This window comes from Neopsephotus bourkii, unplaced genomic scaffold (assembly GCF_033783945.1).
Source record: "Neopsephotus bourkii isolate Nb327-2 ecotype Australia unplaced genomic scaffold, CSIRO-AGI_Nbou_v1 NB_1511, whole genome shotgun sequence".
Classification (NCBI taxonomy): Eukaryota; Metazoa; Chordata; class Aves; order Psittaciformes; family Psittacidae; genus Neopsephotus; species Neopsephotus bourkii.
This window is the reverse complement of record NW_026901987.1, coordinates 1,144,438-1,167,009: the sequence shown is the minus strand read 5'-3', so window position 1 is coordinate 1,167,009 and position 22,572 is coordinate 1,144,438. Positions and strand designations below refer to the sequence as shown.

General features: G+C 43.6%; 1 long non-coding RNA gene across 1 annotated transcript in view; it reads right to left on the bottom strand.

The window, feature by feature from the left end:
• Nucleotides 1–22,305, bottom strand: part of LOC133221098 (uncharacterized) — an 83,894-nt gene extending 61,589 nt beyond the window's left edge. Inside the window, exon 1 of the long non-coding RNA XR_009727890.1 lies at nucleotides 21,434–22,305. This is a non-coding gene — a long non-coding RNA (uncharacterized LOC133221098). The remainder of the gene's footprint in view (nucleotides 1–21,433) is intronic.
• Nucleotides 22,306–22,572: the final 267 nt, after the last annotated feature.

The following is a 22,572-nucleotide window of genomic DNA, read 5'->3' as shown; positions in this document are numbered from 1 at the left end:
CACTGGAAAACAAAATAAATGTTGGATGATACATCACCTTGAAGCACGATTCTGGGTTTATAAAAAGAGGTTATATATGTTCCACAACTATAATCTAATATTACCAAACTAGAGAATACCAAATACACTTAAGATGTTTAGAATAATTCTCATGATAAGAAAAATGAAATCTTAAATATAAATAAATAGCAGAACATCTAATAAAAGAGGACAAGGGAGTAGTAATTGTAGCAGTGAAACATCTTAAGCTAGAGATGACTGGCAACTTGTAGGTAACTGCAAGGTAACAACCATCTTTTTAAGTGGAAGTGGAAACTAGGACACAAGGTCAACATAATGCAGCAAATACAGAGATCATCACAGTAGGTAAAGACAAAACAAGATAACACTTGTCTCCTCGTGTTCAAATTACACAGCACTACCCAGCACTGACAGTGATTCTGTCATCCCACTATACGTGCAGTTATGGGACATGGAAATTACTACTGGAAGTGGAAATGACTATTATGTGGGAAAACTGAATATGTCATAGCACTTTATGGATATTCCTCTGTCCTTTGCTGGCATCCAGAAGGTTTTGTCTGAATGTGTGCTACAGCCATTGCAACTTTGGGATACCCTAAAGATACTGCTTTGCTGGGAAGGCCCAGCCAAATGCCTGCTAACCTGGGGACACAGTACTAGAAGCAGGTTATCATCTCAGGGTAATGCAGAGACAGCTGGGCTATTGCTGCCAGCCAGGGTCTCCTGGGCAAGCTGGGACAGCGCTAAGAGCTGAGCACCGTGGGGTAGATTTCTCCCAACAGAAACAACCCACCAGCTCTGAACAATTTAGTTCCTTGAGTGACAGTCATTTTTTTTTCTTTACCATCTCTCTGGGATGTGGGAACTGTGTTCTTTATGCTAAACAACTTCCAAGGGTCCATGATCTCTGGACAACTGTGTGGAAGTTCGAGATAGGTCATCGGCTCCCTGTAGCAGTACTTGGGTTCCCCAGCCGGTTAGACATTTTCCTTTCTCCAGGTTTTACTGGAGTGAGTCCATAAAAGGGACAAAAGATGATTCCCAGACTCACTGCAGGATGACCATGTCTCTTGTGTACTGGGGAACCCAAAAGTGGACCTAGCACTCCAGACGTCTCACCAGGGCTAAGCAGAGGGGAAAGACGACTTCCCCCAGCCAATGCTCTTGCCAATGCGGCCCAGGATACTGTTTGCTTTCTTTTTACATAAGGGCACACTGCTGCCTCATGCTCAGCTTGGTGTCTACCAGGACCCCCAGGTCTTTCTCAGAAAAGCTCCTTTCCAGCCTGGGGTTGTTCATCCCCTAGAGCAGGACTTTGCTTTTTCTTTTCCCCTTCTTGAGCTTCATGAGGTTCCTGTTAGCCCATTTCTGCAGCCTGTGCAGGTCCCTCTGAATGTCACCGCACCCCTGGGATGTATTAGCCACTCCTATTAGTTCCATATTTTTTGTGAACTTGCTGAGGGTACGCTCTTTGTCATCATCCAGGTCACTTATGAAGATGTAAAACAGTACTGGCCCCAGTGCTTAGGGTACACTGCTGGTCACTTCCCTGAAATTGGCCTGGTTCTTCAGCCAGTCTTCAATTCACCTCATTGACTTGACAGAGTTTGTAGCTCCTGATGGTCCCAAGGAGCTGCCTGATGGAGCCTGTGAGCTGGGGCTGCTGTGCAGATCCCCCTCCTTTTCTGGCCAGGTCCAGCCCTTGAGATAGACTGGTGACTAATACGCAGCCTGTCCTGGCTGTTTTGGAAAATACAGTTTGTAACTTGAATTGAAGAGCTATGCAGATCCCACAACATAATAACTGAGTTAAAGGCAAATTACTTCATCATTTATGAAGTTTCAAAAATGTAAATGCTCTTCTAAACTAATTTAAATAGAAAGAAACTGTTTTTCCTGTAATGCTACTGAGCTTTACCAACTGCTGCTTTGTGCTATCTGTGTAAAGGGTTATGTGTGATTACCTAGACCCTGCACATGTGGGGAAGCTTTATAAGCTCTGAGATCAGCTCTGGATGGAAGCTGAGTGCTCTCCTTTTCCTAAAACCCTTGGGATGCCCAGCAAGAATGGGCTGCAGCTCCCAGCAGCACAATCTGCAGAGAAGAGGCAGGTTTCTCAGCAGGGCTGGTGGCAGAGCTGGCCATGACAAACCCTCGGGCATATACTAGCAGGGAGATTGGAGATCCTGCATAACCAAACTCTTCCCACCCTATAGTAAAATGTCAACTGCTCCATGCTTGAAAGTCACTCAAGAGTGCTTGTTTGTTACTGTAAGATGCTCGAGGCTAGCTTGGTACGGTAGATATGAGTTCACTTGTTAAAAGCGACCTTAAAATATGAAATGCTGAGCCCTGTTCTCATCTCTGCACCTTCTTCAATCAATAACATCAGGAAAACATGTGAGGCCATCTCAGAACAGCAATGTGCAGGATCAGCATCAAAAAGGATCAAATTAGTTTGGGGTTCATAAACATTTGATTACATTTGTGCTTTGCCTTGGAACTTGCGTTTTAAACACCTTTGGCTTCGTAAAATTATTTATGGTACTTATTTATAATTATATTATCTCCACTATGTCTTGCCAGAAATATGTATTCCATAGAAAGGAAGGGATGGAAATTTACTTAAAATGCCTCATAGAATTCAGAATGATAACAAAAAAAAAAAAAAAAAAGATTCTGCTAATCTCTATTAAAAGATACAAAGAGAAAAATAATTTTGTAGAGTTAGGTTTCATTCTAAAGACCAACTTTCTGGGTGAGAATAGTTTTGGGATTAGACAAGGCCAATGTTTGATGATCCTGGTGTGCCTGTACCTCTGAGTCCTGCAGCCTCATACATGTCTAAACACATGGCTGCAGACCCTCAAGAGGCACAAAGCAGCTCTGTATGGTGTGCTCGGGCTGCTGTCTGTGCAGGTTATACTTTCTTATTAAAAATGAAGGTAGATCTATTTTTTCCTCTGGCTTAATCAAATCAGTGACCCTCAGTTCTCTAGCAAATCCCCAGATGTGTCTTCTGTGGAAAAAATCTCAGGTCCTTCTTGTGTTCATTAAAAATAGAAGAGAAAAAACTTAGCACCTGGGATAATAGCATTTGTCAGTTCCATTTACAGGTTGCTTAGCTCAGCTGAATTAATGTCTGCCAAATGGGCAAACTTGAAAGATCCTTTTCCCCTCATCTTTAAAAATCCTGTGTTGTTGGCATACTTAAAAATCCCAGGCAGAAAAGATCATCTCGGCTCTCTACTTTGACCCCTTGCCTTTACACAGCTCCTTATTATATCATTTCCACCGGTACCTTATCTAACATGGCCATACATAGATATAGACAGAGCTTTTGATTCAGACAAATGGTGTCCTATCTACACCATTGCCTAATTATCCTTATCAACTTACTCTTGAATTTAACTTTCCAATTTCAGCTTTCACTTTTCTAACTTCCAGCAAATGTTGTTCCTAAAACTATAGATGAAATACAGGAACTTTTGACAAAGAAGAGTAATAGCAGAGGGAGGGGGGGGAATGCATAGGGAGACTTCTGCCCTGCTTGGTTAAGCAGGACATCCACTGGCATCCTGAAACAGATGAGGTCCTGATAAAACCAGTCATGATTGACTGCTGTGCTATCTGGCTGCATTCTAAATTTTTAAAAGAATAGGAAAACTTGCCAGGCACCTAATCTATTTTAAAAGAATAGCCAAGGGGAAAAAGAATTATGCTATGTAGTTTTGAGGCTAACAGCCTACAGTAAATGAAATCCTGATCAACCACAGTGCAATACCCATGTCACTGTAGGAGGCATTTATATTACCCAGTGTTGCCTATCTAAGAACTTTAACTAGTATTTTACATTCCTGGGAGGGAGTTACAAAAGGTGGACTAGCCTGTGGAGGTACCCATTACTGCCTAGTAGCAATAGAAGGAGCCCAAGTGAGCTAGGTTAGAACAGGCACATTTCAGTGGCTAAATCTGGGAGAAATTAATCCCAGTGTTACTTTGATTTTTTTATAAGAAGGGAATGTAGGATCATGGTTGTTTTCTATTGATAGAAAAGTTTTCAAGTTTTTTTACATGTTTCTAAATCAGTGCTTGAGATGAGTAATATTCTGTGGCAATTATACTCAGGAGCTGAACATATAGGTGAGGAATAGGAGAATCCCATGCCAGCTTGATCGAGGTCTCCTCACACACATGTGTTGACCTTGAGCTGTGAGTAAGACTAATAAGAACTTGGTAAACTCCATGCTGCTTGAGCTGCTCTGCACTTGTGTCTTTCCAATCTTCCAGCTTGTTTCATTCACTCTTTATGGGGTGCTGAGTTCCTGGCACCATATGCCATGTCTCCTTTGCTTGACACTGAGTATATGGGAGGTGAGGATGTAAAGTCAGGGTCAGATACATATTCCTTTATCCTCTGGAGGCCTAATCCAGAGCTGACTGATAATAGCAGCAAGCTCAGAGTAACTTCAGCAGACCTTGATTCAGGACTAAGATTGTCTGATTCTGCTGATGGACAGGGGAAAGAGTACATTTGTGTGGGATGCATATCTGTGACACCAAAAGAATAAGCCCCATTATCTGTCATCTTGGACTTCAAGGACATGGTTTCTATCCCAGCAAAATGCTGAGTTCTCCAAGTAAGAAAAAACCTTGCACCACATCTTTGCTTCTAAAAGCATTTCTAAAAGGATTCCTTTTAAAAAGAGATATTATTCTCTGACCTCTTACTTTGAAGAAAGTACACAAGGTAGATTAAAGTGTTATTGCTTGATCAAACAATGCACTTGAAAGTTTGTTGGGAAAAAGGTTTTTCAAAATACAGGAAAATATCCTTTCAAAGCACAGTGTCAGACCCTTTGACAAATTGCAGTATGTTACCCAACTCTGATTCCCCTTGCTCAAACAGCAAAATGTGTTTGCATACATTGTGTAGGCTTAGTATTTCTCCTTAATATAGCTGTATGAAAGAAAACCCCACAAACCACCACCAAAACCCATCAAAATGAAACAAAACAATCAAAGAATATAAACATTTGTACTGCCCACAAGGGCAGTTAGGACCACATTTATCTAGTGCAATTCCCTTCACATTCCTATAAATAAAAGGTAGATTTGTTTTGGAAGAAAAGTGGTTTGTATTTATGAAAACAAAACATGCCTGTGTATATCTCAGAAGACTAGATAAGCAGAGAGCAGAAAATGTACAGGAGGGGGTGAAAGCTGCCCATGAGAAGGAGAGAACAGCCCTCTGTGTCGCATCCTCTCCAGCAGGCAGTGGCCTCCTGGCCACTGCCAGTTAAGCTCTAGTGGGATTTGCTTTGCTGACCAAGAGGTCTGCACATTGGCAAAGGTTAGTTGTACACTGGAGTTGAGCACCTGTGGACAATGGTATGAAGAGGAGAAAGGAACAAGCCCTTCCAGAGCCTGATTCATGCAACCCAATATAGAAGTTTGAGACCTTAGATGAATCACAGTCAATATTACCTGCTTTCCTCCACTGATCATTTCACAGACTGTTATACGGAGAGGCAATGTTTCCTCAGTTTCAAAGGGTTGAGGCAGCCCAACAGCTTTGAGCCATATCCTCAGCCATGGAGAGCCTAAGAGGTCAAGTCATGTTTCTAATGATTTTGTACGTGAATAATAAGCTATGTGGGGCTAAAGGATAATTAAAAGCCCCAGGTGAGGCTGCAGTATGGAGATAACTTCAGACAGACTTTACTACCTTGCTAGCTGGATATCCCCATGATTAATTCCTGCAACTTCTGTACTTGTATTTGCTGCAGGTGATCTGCCTCACTCTGCCTTTAATCTGTATATGATCAGATACTTCTCAGAAGCAACCCTTTTTATTCAGGTGCCATGAACACAGGGAACATTTGCCTTACCCAAATCTGTTTTTCAGCCAGAATGCTGCCCAAAGAGGTTGTCTGGCTCATAGCCTTCTCCTGAGGCCATGCTGCAGCTTGCTTCATTTGTCGTTTCCAGACTCCAGATTCTTGAAGGATTTCTTGTCAGCTTTTTCCCTCTAACTCCCAGCCCCAGAGTGTGCTGTTAACCACTAAGACTACCACACTATGTGCCCTGACCATCAAATTACCCTACAATTTGGTCAGCTACCATTGAGCAAAAAGGCATTTAACCACCACCTCTTTTAGATCTCAAGGAAAGCTATTGCTCTCTGCAGTGGTTTCAGTGAGATTTTTGTGTCAGACAGGCTCACTAGAAACCACTCAAACTTCCTCATAACAGTAAAATACCACATCCTTTCCTGGACCTTACAGAGTTCTTGGTGTCAGTGATGTTACAGCATGTGTAAGATTTGTGCATAACAAGCCCCACTAGCATGTAGTATTCTTTGTGTAACCCTTCCACCTCGTCCATCCAACCCTTTCTTTGTTTGCCATGTTTATGTGTCCTGTGATGCTTAAACACAGAAAGAAATCTCCTTAGGTCAGGGACCTGTCAATCAGTTAATGTATCTAAAGTGCAATGCACTCTTAACAGGGCTATATTAATAATGAATCACATTTGCTTTGCAGATGGAAAACACTTGTCTGAGTTTTGTCTCCTGTGTATTAGAGGGGATAGGGACTCGCTACAACCAAAGAGCAGAAAATCATTCCTAGGACGGCAATGTCAGCTGCTGTAGCCCAGCTGAGAGTGGAAGGACAGGACTGACCTCCTGTGTATTAGCAGTAAGGTCTCGTTGTAGTAGTCTCTCCATGGCTGAATTCCCAAGGCATTAAAACAGACACAGGGTTCAACATGTCCAGTTTTATTGTGTTGGTGCTTAGATACTCAAGTTTCACTACATCAAAGTTATCAGCATGGATGTTTTTCCTTAGGTAAGACAACTCCTTTTCCCTTCTGCTCCCTTTCAGAATTTAAAGAACTCAGTCAAGAGCTCACTTCAAAGACAGGTAGGTGAGGAAACAGGGAATATTGACGTTTAAAGTAGCTTCTTACCTCTATAGGATTAGGGAGGTTGGGTATGTAGATAGTCACTTGGTCTCCCTCATCATTATCATCTTCCCCTGAGCACTATTTTTCTCCTGATTTCAGCTCACATCCCATTACACCATCTATCAGTATCCTCAGAGGATGGTCCACTGACACGGCAAACACAGGGGGAAGGAAGAAATTAAGCAAAATCAGCCCCATGCCATATGGCCTGGGGCATGTTTTATCACCGTGTTGCAGTGCACCCACAGTTTCTGTGCAAATGACGGATATGTGGTCAAGCTGCAGTCAAAGCAGAGTTGTGTTTCTGGGGAACAGGGCTGAGAGAGTTCATCTTCTTACCATGATGGAGAAGAGTGGGATACATGGCTGAAAATGGTTCTGCTTTGGAAATATGCACCGTACCTCTGAGTCTGATGGCAACAGAAGCGTTCCATTGACATTATTAAGAACAATGGCAAACTCCTGATCCATTCATTGCATTTGCTGGCATTTCCATTTCTGTTGCATTCTTAAACTACATTGTCTATTCACGTCTGGGACCTGGCCAGTGCCTCTGTTGCCAGCTGCTCATTCTCCATTACACATATTGCTTTTACTTCAGTTCAAGTCATTTGTATTTCACAAGAAAACCACCATTTTTTTGTTTAGCAGCTGTCTCCTCTTTGAGTCACTTTTTAATGCACATTATGGGCCAGTTTCCCATCATCCCTAGGGTGGTGACTTGGGTAGCCGAACTGGGTAACTCTTCTTATGGGTGGAGAGGATTTCCAAAAGATCTGAAGCAGGCAAGCAATTGAAATGAGCCTGCTATAGACTTTGGGCATCCCACTTTTTAGTCTTGCAATTCCTCCTGTCATTAGCTTCCTTCAGAGACTCATCACCTTGCTGGACGCTGGCTTTTCTCTTGTCTCTCCTCAACCTTCTTGTCATACAGCATGGGTATAGCCAGAGATTAGATACTGCCTGGCTGCAGCTCAGCTGACCCCCACCCACGAGTCAGCAATGTCACATCTCTTTTTGCATTGCCCACCATTATGTGTAACTTCTACAGTGTGTACAAGAGCAGGCTGTGAGCAAGAGATAAACTCTTCGTCCCTGTACATGTTTGCTATAGCTTTAGGACTCACTCCTCTGTGTACTACCAAGAGATTTAAAGAACGGAAATGAAATATAAAGATGTGAAAACTCCCATCTGATCTGGAAAAGAAGGTTTAATCTCTCTCTGATCTTTTAGCTCCTGAAACAGCCTGAAAGTCGATTGGCCTTGCAGTGTGTGGGAAAGTTAACAAACAGAGGCTTTGCTAGCCCAGGGAGGGGAGGGAAGGGAGCTCTTGAGTACAGTTTCTTAGCCATGGATTCCTGTCCTCACCTTCCAGAGACACAAGCACAGCACCGCTGGTAGCTGCATCTTAGCTGATGGAAGCTGCTGTGGCAAAACACTCTGAGTGATATTTTTCATATGATTTTCCCTCTCATATATCCCAAGACTGTATTTGCCTTTTCTTAATTACGGCTTTTCATTAACTACTCATCCTAATTTCTTCATGAGTGATTACCCCAGGTTCTTTCCCTGAACTACTCTTGTCCAGTCATCAATAGCTTGTTTTGTATTTGCATTTGTAATTCTCCTAACTGTGCTGTGCCTATACTCATTACATTCTATTCCTTCCTGACAGCTCCTCTAACTCATCCAGGTCACTGCAGTAGCTCCTAGTTTATTAGTTACTATCCCAAGTGCTGGGTCATCTCTGTATTAATATTTCTCCCATTCCTTCTTGCAGATTTCTCTTAAAAAACGTATTAAGAAACACCAGGCCTCTGAGAGATGCCTGGAGAGCCTAGCCCTTAGGTGGAGATGGGATGTGGGGAAGGCAGAGGTGGGTAAGTGATGGTAAGAAGTCAGAGATGTTAAGTGCATAATGCAATCAGATGTATGGGTTAGTGAAACCACTTTCACAGAGGTAGGAAAGAAGAGACAAAGGGACATATCAGCAAGAGATGCAGCAGGCTGTATATGGAAATGGATGGAAAACATTGTTCATCAGCATTATCCTGACCCTTCCATTAGCACATACTTCCTTGGCTTGACAAGAGCAAAAATGTTGAAAGAGCTTCTGTTTGTGAAAGGTAGGTCTGGTCAGATTTGGAGCTGCATGGTGCCAGCAGGTACCAACCACAGTGTCAGACAAGCATCCTGATGGTGTGATGAGCCCTTGAACCCTGTCCCTCCAGGATGGGGGCACAGCCAGGCTCACCCCAGAAGAAGGGGAGGGTGGTACAAAGCAGCACTCCCACAGGAGAGGAAGACATGCTGGGCCAGGGAGCACTGATGGCTGCTCACAGAGAGGTGCTTTCAGCCTGCCTGATGCTCAGCCACAGCTGCAGCCCCCACTGCCACCATCCACCCAAATGACCAGACATTTCTCTGAAGCAATGCTTTTCATCCAGGTGCTGTGAACACAGAAAGCATTTCCTTTACCCAAAATTTGAAACTTCTTTTTTTTTTTTCCAGCCAGAATGCTGCTCAAAGAGGTTGTCTTGCTCCTAGCCTTCTCCTGAGGCCATGCTGCAGCTTGCTCTGACTTACTGCCCTTTGCTGTGAGCAGCTCTGCTCTTTTACTGTGTAAAGTGTTTTCCTTTCTAGCCACATATTTTTTTTCTGTGAGGATCATGCAAGACCAACCACAAGAAAGACCCTAGGAAAACACAGGTTATGAATTTGAGGGAAGACACAGAGAAAACTGCAGTCAGCTTGGTACATGTGCTTAGGAAAGTGGCCAAATAAAGAATAAAATCCCCAGGGTACGAAAAGATTGAGATAGAAAAGAAGCAGCAAAGCATGGAGACAGATTACTGTCTGAGAGCATTTTGAGTGCACACACACCCCAGTTTTGCACCCTCAGACCCTCCTATCATAGGGGCATCACTGGGAACTGAATCACCGCAAAAGAGCTGAGAAACTCTTGAACCTGAGGGCATCATACAAGGAAGGAGCACAAGAATGGGTGGATCTACATGACAGCAGGTCTTCTCAGACCTAAGCATTCACACCAAATCCAACCCAAAGTTCCCAGCAAGCAAAACGTTATGGTATAAAAAAGGTGTGAACAGCCCCTTCCCACCCTCTGGTCTCCTAAAGACAGCTGCCTCCACTCTCCCAAAGTGAAGAGCTAGTACTGTCCTGGCAGAGACATAGCCAGAGATATTGCTGCCTCAATGGCTTCAATCACCAGTGTTGTAGTTCACTTCTAAAGGTGATTGTCAGTTCTAGCCCTTAAAAATAAAGGCTGCAGGGCAAATATCAACCCTGGGACCCAGCTGTCCGGGACACTTTCTGGAGCAGGTTCTTGCAGCTTCTGTTTAACTGCTGGGCCCTACCTGATACAGGCTGTCAGTGCTTGAAGAGCTCTTGAAGGTACAAAGAGATACGTGCAGAATGGTAAATGTTGATGTAGTGACCACTTTGGAGCTGGATAACTACAGCTTCTTCTTGATTTGGACAATCCCTGCAGGGCCATTTTAGAAAAAAGCATCATAATTATGTGCATGTTCAGTTCATGATGAGACTTGTGACCCACCAAAGGTTAGTTTTACTGAAACGGTAGCTATTTCCTACTTTCCCAAAGAGCTGCAGCCTGCCTGTGCTGGGCTCCACACAACAGGAGATGCCTGTGCTAAGGGATGGGCTGGAACATGTCTAGCTTTAGCCCTGCCTTGCCCAGGATTGCACAGAACTGACATGTCCAGAAGCATTTAAGTTTCATGTCATCCTGAGAAATGTTGCAGGGGTCACTTTTCAGTGACGCACTGGAAATGATGGTCTTAACCCCTGCTTCTGTTTGTGTGGGCTGCATTTATGGGAATGGAGAGGAATGGTGTTTGTCAAACAGCTCATCCTTTATGCGAGGCAGGATTGAGAATGACTGTTGTGGAGGGGACTTGTAGATCAGTGCTACAAAAGGGAGCAGTTTGCTGTGCACTGAAAGTTTATGGTGCTGGAGTGCACACCTGCTTGTGACCTCCACAGCCATCTCAGGGTGGTGGTAGCTGAGCTTCTCAACTACTCCACTGAGTGTCCAAGGATACTTCAGAGCTTACTGCCTCTTTACATTACTTGTGCCATGACAATAGTTGAATGCCTGAGCCAGGTGGTGCTATGTGGTCTGGCACAAACACTGAGTCAGAGGCATTTCTCACTTAGAAGAGCTCATGTAAGAGCCACCACTTTGGTCTTCACTAGGGCTGCTGTCTCTAAAGAGGAACCGGAGCCAAAACCCTGATTTCTCTTCTGATCTGTATGTGAATGCTCAGCTTCAAGCTCATGATTGAGACTTACACAAACCATCTCAGGGCAATCAGGCTGTGAAATTTCACTTGTCCTTTGCTGCACAAGAAGAAACATTGTGCTTAGTTATATATAGGGTCTCCATGATTAGAAATAGACTTGCTCTTTCCTGACTGAAGGAGAGAGTAAGATTCAAGACAGACCTATTTGCTGCTTGGTAAACTTCATATTCAACATTTCCTTCTACACTGACACAATAACTGCATGGGTATGCTCCTGCCTCACTGTGAAGGCTGTGGTTAGGTCCTTGCCCGGCTTATTAAAAGTCTGACTTCCCCATCTCTTGCCAAGAAATGTGGCAAGAGAATCCTGTTTGCCATGGAGACCATCTATCAAGTCGAGATCCTCCTGCATGCTGCAGCAAGGAAACTTTCCAACCCAGGTTGTGCCGGGGGGCTCCTGGGGCCATCGCTCTGCTCTGCTCCCAGCCGGTGCTCTAGGACAGCTCCTAGTGCCCCAACACCTGCCAGCCCTGTTAGACCTGCCAGCTGTCTCTGGGAGTGCAGCATGGTGGTGCACCCTTGTCTCAACCGAGGCGTGTGTCACTGTAATGCCACCTGGTCTTGGAGCTGCAAATAATGGTCTAAAGCCCAGGGCTGACTTCCTCTGGTGATGATCACACCTACCTGCCTTACAGGCTGGTAAATGTTATCTTCAAGGCTTCAGATGGGAGATTTTGTAAATGTCAGCTCTAATCATTTATATGTCACAAGCTGGAAATATACTTTCATGTGCTCCCACCAGGAAAAGTGGCATTCAGGGAGCCACATTGCTGCACTCCTTTCCTTCCCGTTGCATCGATGCAACTGGGAGTAAAACTCAGCAAGGGGGGTTTAATAGTGAATTGAAGTGTAGAAGGCTAGGGAAGGAGGTTGAGGTGGCAGCACAGCTAATATGCAAGAGCCAGACCTATCTGAGCTGGTGGATAATGAGTTGTCAGGATTATATGTGGTAGCAGAAGGGCTGGATTTGAAGTGGAATAATTGAACTGATTATGAGCAAGTCCTTGTATCTACATCCTGCAAATAATGAGCAGCAAATAATGAGCAGCAAACAAGGCAAGAGGCACACCAAGCCAGGAGAACAGGGAGGCAAAGTATTATCAGTCAGAGAGAGACGCAAATTGAAAAAAGGGAGTCGTTAGAAGAAGGAGATAAATCTGTGGAGGGGGAAGAGTGACAAGAAAGAGAGAGGGGTTTGCTGTACAATGAGAAATACGCATTTTTTAATGCAGTGCATCCCCAAAGAGCAGTATTAAGAAACCTGGCTGCTGTGGTATATCTGAGACTGTATATGTTATGTCATGATACTGCTGCATATATCTTCCCTGGTGTGACACACGTGTGCCTCCTGTTCCATATGTGCTGCAGTGAGTGTTGTGCATTCTTGTGAGTGATGAACTACTTTCATCAGCTGCACTAAATGTTGAGAATTAGCAGAGCTATAAGCCATATTTCATGTTAGGTTACAGGGGAAAACAGTAGGAGATAGGATTTATGCTGTCTGTATAAATGAATTTCATAAGCTTTTCTTCATAAAGGAAAAAGAAATTGTGCCTGATAAAGTTCTGCACTAAAAAAAAAAAAAAAAAACCCAAAAAACAACAACATTTCTGAAGTGGGGAAAAACCAACTTTTGTTATCACAGGTGATTAATTGAATTGATGTGTAACTGATGTTCCAGAGCAGCGGAGATTAGAAACAGTGACAGAGTACGCCCCAGTGGTCCCAGTTCTGCTATTACCTGAAATTACAGTCTAAAACAGACTGACTTGTATGGCCCACAAATTCATAAAAATTCAAGAACCACTCTCACCAGTCTACTTTTGATGAATTCTTTTTGATTCAGTAACCTTTCTTAATGGAATTTCTCCTTCTCTTCCTCTCTTTTCTTTTACTCTTTTTTTTTCTTCCACTTTGGTCCACACATTTATTACTGCCTCCCACTCCGTGGGAGTGCAGACCTCTGACTAAACATCCATGTTGTAATCTGTACAGGAATTTACTGATGGTGCATGACAGAAAGGACTTAAAGAAAATTATGCATTTCTCAGATCTACCCCGGGGCACACAAATCAAAGTCTCCCCTGAAACACTATATAGTAAAACTGAAAGTAGCTACACTTTATATGGAAATTAGATGATGCTGCGACATAACACAACTAAGCATATATCAAAACATAGTGACAATGAACACAGAAACTGCTTTTCCTCTAGCGAGGATGTAAACGTCTATTTTGTTTTATTTCCCCCAATGTATGACTTTTTTCTCAGGTGATGAGGTAAAAGCCCACTAGGAATATGCATTCACTGGACAGGCTCCAGAGCTTGTGATTCTTTTCTTATTTTTATTTTGCTTATAGGCCATCTTTATTTTCCCCCACATTATGAAGGGTATTTAGAATAGGTCACACAATAACAAAAACCTGATTGACTCTATCAGAAAGGGAAAAAGGGAAGAGCATAACTGGGGAGAGGGGGAGGCATTATCTCATGGTACCTCTAGGGCAGGGGGAATGCAAGAGAACAGGTCTGATTTTGCTTTCTTTTTCACTGCTTTCTTGCTTGTCTTATAACAAAAGGAAATGTAAAATGTGGCAGTGATACCTTGTATACAATGCTTGCTGCTTTTCCTTATGCTAGTTCCTTCCTGGGGGATGAGCTATTAACAGCAGAGCCCCTCCAGCTGCTATTGTTGATGGCTCTGCAAAACCAGCTGCCACGTGCAGGCTCCTTGCAGCTGGGACATAGATCCTACAACATCTGGGATTGTGTCACTTTGCTCCAGGGCTTCTGCAGACCTTTCATACTCCGTTTTTTATATGAAATGGGGAGTGAGGCTGGAGATATCCACGTATGATTTATGCACTGAAACAAACCAAAGAGGGACAGAGAAAGTTTCACACCTAAACCAAACAGAAAATCAGACTAGACATAAGGAAGTTCATTTTCAGTCCACTAGTATTCCTTGTTCAACATTTGAAGAATTAGCTTTCTGCAATGCTTTGTATTGTTGTGTTATAACACGAGAAATCAGCTCAGTTTGATGTAGCATAAGAAAGATAGGAGATGCCAAAGTTCAGCATCCCTTGCGGCTCTCAGTTTTGATGGCCTGACAGATTAGCCCAAGCCCTTTCCCACTTCCATAGGTGCGTGGGATCAGATTGCAGCTTGCAGCACGTCTCAACAGAGTGCAGTGATGCACGTCAGCTCATCAACAAATGCTACAGGACACCACCATAGAAGCAGGAAAGAACAAATAGCCATAACAGAGCATGTTAGCTGAGCAGGTATGAGTTCAGGCTCCTGTTCTGTAAAAATCTTTCTCTGGGCGAGTCTATTAGTTTCTATGTGCCTCATTTACATATTCATAAATTCAGAATGAAACTAGTTTCCTGCCTCACAGGACCACTATGAAAGTTAAATTATATTAAATATTGTAACCTACTCTAGTATGTGATACCAGAGGCTATTTAAGTATCAAAGGGAAAAAGAGGGAAATTTTATATGCAGTTTCCTTTTGTGGCAAAAGAAGAGCAGACAGTGATGTCAGCCTTTAGAAGACCACCATAACAGTGGAAAAAGCATTAAAGGCCAGACTGGATGTAGATCTGGGCAACCTGATCTAGTTGAAGGTGTCCATCCTCATTGCAGGGGGGTTGGACTAGATGAACTTTGAAGGTCTCTTCCAACCCAAACTATTCTATGATCCTAGGATTTGTGCTTTCCACCAAAATACACAGAGGCCTTGAGAAGTGGGAATCTATTTAGGGCCCAATTGGAATAAACAAATCACTGGAATGTCACTTTCTAACTGCCTGCTGCTTGCATATATTGTGGAAATATATTTCCCTGTATGGATAATGGTGGTGAGTGACTCCCTGCTGTGGGGGAGGCAGCTGATAGAGGCAAGGGATTATCTCTCTTTAATTATTAGACAACATAAGATACTGCATCCAGTTTTGAGCTCCGTGATACACAGCAAAGGCACTGGTAAATAGGAACAAATTCAGTGAAGGGCCAGCAAGATGGGTGGGGACGCTAGCCCCATGAGGATGTCCTAAGGGAGCTGGGCTTGTTAACAGTAAAGAGGGAGAGGCACAGTCACATTTGGTGGAAGGGGATTTCTTTGTGTTTCAAGAGATAGCAGATATAGATATAACGTGAAAAAAAGCCCTGCCAGTACACTGTATCCTGTAAATATCTGCGGATATGGAATAAGACGTGTTCACTGCCTGGGTCATATTTCTCAGCAGATGTTATCTCTTAATTTCTTTTACATGGTAGATGAGAAGTTTCCCCTTCAATAACACCGATTTATAGCAGACATCACAGGTGCCATTGAGAAATAGGTTTCCTGCCTTGTTTTTTCTTTTCCTGTTGCGAACAATACATAAACTGTCCTACTGAAGACAAAAAAATGGCTCAGAGTTAAAAATGTCCCTATTTACAGCAATGCTTCAATACTGCTGGCATTACAATGGTATCATTCATATAAGAAATGGTACTAAGAAGTTGAGGTGATTAAGGAGGAACCAGAGATGATGCTTCTGCTAATGAAAAGAAAAATACAGGTAGATCAGCAAGTCTGGCCCTCCTGCCTCCCCCTTTAGCTGTGTGCAGATGTTTCTGCTGGGCTGAGGGATAGGCACTGTGACAGAGAAGCCACCTTTCTACATGAAAAAGAGAAAGGACAGTGTGTGCATCCATCCTGGGGTGAGCAGCCCATACAAGCCTGCTTGAGCTTGGCTCCAGCAGCAGTGTGGGGCTCCCTGCAGCCCCCTCCTCTCTGCTGATGGCTCCTCTGGCCCCACCAGGAGCATTAGCATTCCTATAGCACACAAAGATACACCCCTGACTTATTTATGGCTCCAGCAAAATGTTAATTCCAATATTCTGGCAATTCCTTTTCCTTCGCAGGCACACCGCCCACCATACACAACTAATGCTGACTTTGGGTAGATCCCTTACTCTCTGGGCGCTTCTCATGTATCCTCCTGTGTATCTAAGACTTGCCCATGCCACAGACATCTGGAGATGATCCACCTATGAATCTCCAGGAAGAGACATATAATGGGTTGTTATTTATCACTTCTTTTTATGTGAAAATGGCTGTGCAGCAGTGCGGTCAAAATCCTAGCTCAGAACCTGAGGGATAGCTGATGCTGTCCTGCATCTGTATCAACTGCAAATGTTTTAGTGTCATGCAGGATAAAATCATACAGGGGCATGCTTATAGTGTTCATTGCACAGGCTAGACATAGCTAAGTAGTATATCACCCTTCCAGAAAACAACCAGGAGAGAGAGGCTACCTTCATGTTAAACAGCACTCTGTATTTATAGCAGTTGAAATTCAGCCAGTTGCTTCCCAAAGAGCAAAGCATGGCAGATGCCTTCACCATCATGACCTGTCACATGAAGATTTATAAGCCACGAGGATGCAAACGATTCAGCTCTCCCACTTGGCCAACAAAATAAAATACTTGCTATTTGTTTGGAAAGCATGAGTGTAGTTCTGGACTGGTACAGCCATCATGCCTGCTCAGAGAAATAGAGCCTGTCACCCCACTTCTCTGCTGGCACCACAATGCCAGCAACTCCCTCCTCCAGTGAGCAAGTATTTCAGGAGGGTCATGGGCTTCAAGGAGAGCATGGTGCTTGCCAGCTGAATCACAGCAGTTGGTACAGAGAAGATTGATGGGAAGGCAGATGGAGGTAACTTCACCAGGAAACATGGCTGGTTGTCTCTGGGAGGGAGACCTTTGCTGTAGAAAAGAAAATCATAGCAAAAACAACGAGTAGAAGAGGATCCTGGATAGACTGCAATTGGAATAAGGCATACCTCTGAATGAGAAATGGGAAAGTAAATCAGGAAAAGAGCAGATCAGGAAGGAATAAAGTTTAGAGATGTGAGCTTTTGCTTAAGGTGGGCAAGGAAAGATGAAGGAGATCTGAAGGTGAATGGAGAATGTGGCTAGCAGCTAGAAAGCAGAGAAGACTGTGGTGGGGCAGGGGGATAAAGAAAAAGGAGAAAAATAGAAGGCAGAAAGAAACAGGAGAGGAGATGCTGCTGCACCAAGTTTGCACAGGGTCTTGTGATGATGGTTACCCATGTGCCTATGTGCTGTACTCCTCACCATCTCCATGCTGTGAGGACGGTACAGATGCCTACCACGGCCCTGCATGAAGCCAGCACAGCCCCGCAGGACTTGCAGGCTGAGCAGCACATCTTCCTTGCCTCAGACTTGTACTTCCCCAATAAGGCCTGATTGCAGATTGGTAACCATGTGCTGCAGAGCCCAGGAGCCAGTACCTGAAAGGCAATTATTTGCTTGATGTTCATAAATTAATACTCAGCTCCTGGAGTCATCTGTCTCTTCAGTCTTCAGCAAGCTGCTGTCTCTCTTTTCCTTTCCTTTTCTTTCTTTCCCCCTCTCCTCCCCCTTAACGCATAAAAGATAGTGTGGAGCTGTTGATGTGTTTTAGTACAGGTTTATCTTGAAGACATCTGCTTATGCCAAGGGAATAGCATGAACTCCCAGTGACCTGTAGAGCCTGCATTCCTAATTAGCGGAAAAATATTCCATAATCAGGGTATTGCCATTTCAATGGAGTCTAAAGATAGAAAGGTTACGTTCTTGTCTGGGGTCATGAATAATCAGTTCTGACTATATAGCTTCATTCTGACCTAGAGTTAACCAGGTGAAAGCTGGTAAGCAGCAGGACCAGATTACGCTGTCTCACAGAGTACATCTATCCCGAGGGCTTGCCTTATGTTTTTGCTCACACTTTTGCTTCCAACCTCTAACAAACATGTACAAACCCTTTAAGCATGACTGGGTAAATGCTTTGAAACAATGCCTGCTTTTACGGCTGTTTTGCTGCAGGCCATCATCCCTGAGAAGGTGCAACAAGCACAGAGCTGAGCTTGTGCCCTCCAGCACCCTCCCACCATCCCCAGCACCTGCCAGCCTGTCTCACCACTTGTTCCCCATTTGTTCCTACCCACCTGCCTTTTTATTTTTTTTTTCATTTTTTAATTTGCTCCCTTCCCACCTGCCTTTTTGCATTCTTTAGAGCAGCATTAGAGCAGCAGTGGCTCTGGGAGCCACTCTGCCTCCTTCATCCACTGCACCACCTCTCCACAATGAGGGGTCAGAAACTGACCCAGTATGTGGGCCCTCTTCACTGCAGTAAGTGTTTGGGAAGGAGCACTCCTGCCTGGGAATGATTCCCTGTACAAGAAGCCATTCCCAGGGCCATTCAAAGTTCACATGACTGACTGGTGGCAGCATCTCATTTTGGAGTTTGGCAGCATTGATAGCAGCTTGCCAAAGGAAGGGCTTGGCTCTCCCCTATTTAAACACCTTATGAGAATCATCTGTGGTGCAAACACAGCCACAAATGTTTCCGGAGGAGTGAGGGGAAAGGCAAAGGTGACATACCTGCAACATACCAGTGGGATATATCATAGCTGGATGAATAGAGACAGCCATAAGCAGTAACAGAGCTGCTCATCCAAACTGCAAGCTGATCTGGAGATGCTTTGTCTTCCCTTCTCTCTCAGCCTTTTTCTAGACTGGTAAATATATCACTGGAGAACATAAAAACCTGAAAATCTCCATAGCTGTGCCTTGTTCATTCCTCCAACTGAGTTGTTTCAGGCACAAATGTAGGCTAGAACCTTCCTGATATAGCTAAGCGCAAGTTTGTAGCTGGGGAAAGACACTCCACTCTGATTTTACGTTTTTGCTAGAGGATGTCTCCCCACCTTCAGAACATCTATTGCACAGCAGGGACTGCAAATCAGGTTCAGTTTGTGTGATAGATTGATATGGCTCTTCTATAGAACAGGCACACAGACCTGAAAGCAGTGTACTGTTAGTGCGGTTGTAAGGATGGCCTCCCAAACTGGAAAGCAGTAGCACAAAAGCCACCCAGAAGAATCCTCCCAACAGAAGAGTAGTTTCCAGGGAATTGTGTGGTTTTGCTGTGGAGATCCTAATTACCGTTCAGTTAATACATGAATATCAGTTTCTTCTCTGCCAGTGGTCAGGCTCCCTGATGTTGCATGCAGGATTTCTGCAGTGGATTAATAAATAGGATTACATGATCTTTGATAGGTATGCCTCTGCCCATCCTCCTCCCGTCAGCTACACGCAGCCTGAACTCTGTGAAATCCTGCTGGAAGCCCTTGAGAAATGTTCTTGCTTACTTCCCAAAATCTACTCTGAAAGAAAAAAAAAGAATTTGTGGATGAAATAGGTTACATTGTGAAAAATATTGTTGGCCACCCCCAGAAAATCCACAATGACTGTTCATTTGTCCAGGGTTTGTTCCTTTATGAATGCACATGTTTGTGGATGCTCACTGTTATCTTTGTTGCTTTTATTTGCACAGGGGAACAGTATCAATATTCCATGGTTCTGGTCATCTAGAGGACAGGCAAACAGTGAAGGCAGACTTAGTTCTTTCAGTAGTGACCAAACAGTGATTATTAGAGCTGAATAATTCAGAAAGTTTTCAGATAATCTTAGCTTAGGCTCTGATCTTCCAAGACAACGCTCATACTTCATTTTATGCTTGCTCAGTCACACTGAATTCAGTGAGAGCAGGGCAGCACATTTAAAGCTAAGCCTATCGTAAATCACCTTTCTGCATCACGGCCTCAGTCACAGTCTGTTCACAGATATTCCATGAAAAAAATAAAATAAAATAAAAAATGAGTAAGTTACTTTGCTTTAGCCCCAGTCACATTTCCTTTGTGTTCATTTTCCGTGACAATTTGGGAAACTGAGCTTTGGTAAGAAAATAAAACAAAAAGGCACAAAGAAACAGGTTTTAAAGCCACATCTGTAAGTTCTTGTGAAAACCCAGTCATATATTTGCATAAACAAGGATTCAGCTTAGGTATCTGCACAGTGTTCCTGTCAGGAAGCAGAAACGATCCATGTGATTTATCAAAGCATCAGCAACTACATACTGTGGATATTTGCTTTCAATCCACAGAGTTAAATATTAGAAAAGGTATCTGTTGAATTCATTTGAATAACAAATAGACTGGGGAATCACAATCTGTTCTCATCTATTCAATGGATGAAAACCAGTAATTCATAGAATATATTAGTGTCTCAATTCTAGTAATTATTAGAGCAGAGTTAGAGATTTGAAAACAATAATTTCAGGAGCTATACATTATTTCTACAAGCAACTGATAAGTGATGCTACTTCTTGGCTTCTGTCTCAGTCACAAGTAGTTTGTAACAAATCCTTTCCCCTTGTCGTTCAGTGGCTGACTGACAGTGTACCCAGCCTAGCACTGACATAAAGATTTCTAAGATCAAAGCAAGGGTTAGCTACATTATTCATGTGGTATTAGATTTTTGACCCCTGCTTGTAACTCACAAAGTATAGTTACAAAACTTAGTCACCTACAATGCTTACAAATGAATTTCAGCAACCATTTGAAGAGTCGAGCATCTGTACCGTGAGTACACATGGAAGGAAATCTTGGAGATTTTCATTTTGCACGAAAGCATGAATGAAATGACTTCAAGGAAAACTGGTAGAAAAAAAGCAAAATCATTTTTGGGAGAGGAGAGACAACGCTGGAGATCTGTTAGATCAGGTATTTCCAGCACCAGTGCTCAATCCTTGTGGAATTTGGTCAGAAATTAAGGCAGGTTTTGCAGCCCTCCTATCAGGCAGCTTTTCCCCAGTGTCCATCCCTGCAGGGAAGTGCTGGGCTCCCAGGTTCTGGCACCCCTGGATGCTGAGGGGTCCTGGGAGCCCCTGGCTCCTGCAACCCCACCAAGGGCACTGGGCTCCTGGGGTCTCCCAGCAGGGACCAGGGGCTGTGGCCTCCCTTGTCCACAGCCTCATAATTTGGAGGACCGGGCTTGGAGAACCAGCATTCTGCAGCTCTGTCTCAGAGAGAGTATTTAGGAAATAGTCATTCTTCTCTCAGAAGCCACTTCATCAACTCAAGTCAAAAGCAGCTGGATGCCTACAGAAAAATCTGGAAACCTGGCATTACATGTGGAAAGAAGAGGACAGAGCACTAAAAGAGATGGCAGATTGCCATTTTGTACTCACCCAATTAATATGCTCCTTCCTCCATTTGCTCATTTTGTCTTTCCAGGCTGCATAATCTCTGGTGAACAGATCAAGGGGTGGAGCTGAACTGGCAACTGTCACCTTATAACATCGCTCCTATAAACACATAGTACTAGCACAGGCAGAAGGCACCGTCGTGCTGATCATCATCCTCTGAGTCAGCCATTTGCAAACACCTTCTCCAGGCTGTCATCTTGCCACTATGAATTCAAAATCTGAGTCAGAATCCAATTTAAACTGCTATAATTAACAGTCCCAATTTAACCAAACCTAGCAGTTTGTCATGTTGCATTCTCTGCACACATCTCAGCATCTTGCTTTTGGGCTCCTTCGTGCTCTTCTTCTTGGCCCCTCATGCTGTGAAGCAGCTCGTGCCCAAAAACCATCATCAGGTTTAGGGTCCCATAAGGGCAGAGTCCAACAGTAGCTGATCAACGAAACTCATCTGTGATGAATTCATTTGCCTGTTAAATAGCAAAGTACCAAACATGATGCACTGGCTGCTGCTGCATGCTATAAATACTGATGAGTAAAAAAGGGGTGAAACTTTGCAAGTTGTTCATCAGTAAAACAGAGCTATTGTATAATGCAGTGGCCCACTGCAAGGAGGGAGCTCCAGGGCAGGGCCAGGGAAAAGCCTGGGTGCCACATAAGGGAAAAAGGGGTGGAAGCACCTTGCTTGCTGGGGAGACCCAGGAAACTCAGACCAGCCAAGGTTCCTACATAGAAGATAATTGCTCAGCAAACAAGCTAAACATGAGCACTCTCTCCTTTATCATTTCTATATGCTATTGTTACTAATGAATACTTCACTCTGAGGAAGATATCAGGTCACTGTGGGTGGCTTAGGAGTGTCCCTGCATTCATATTTTAGGGAATTCTCTGCATTTATTCTTAGGAAATTGCAAAGAGGTGGCTTACTAACTCATGTTTTTTACAGTCACAGGTGATGGTATGACAAAACCTTCAGTGGAAACGTATTTTTGAAAATGTGTCTTTTTATGATTGACGAAGCATTTTTTTCCTCTTTCCCCTGTTTCCTTTCTTTTTTTCTCAGGATCCGGTCTGAATGATGCATTTAGCCTGTTGCATTTTGCTGTTACTTATTTTTACAGTGC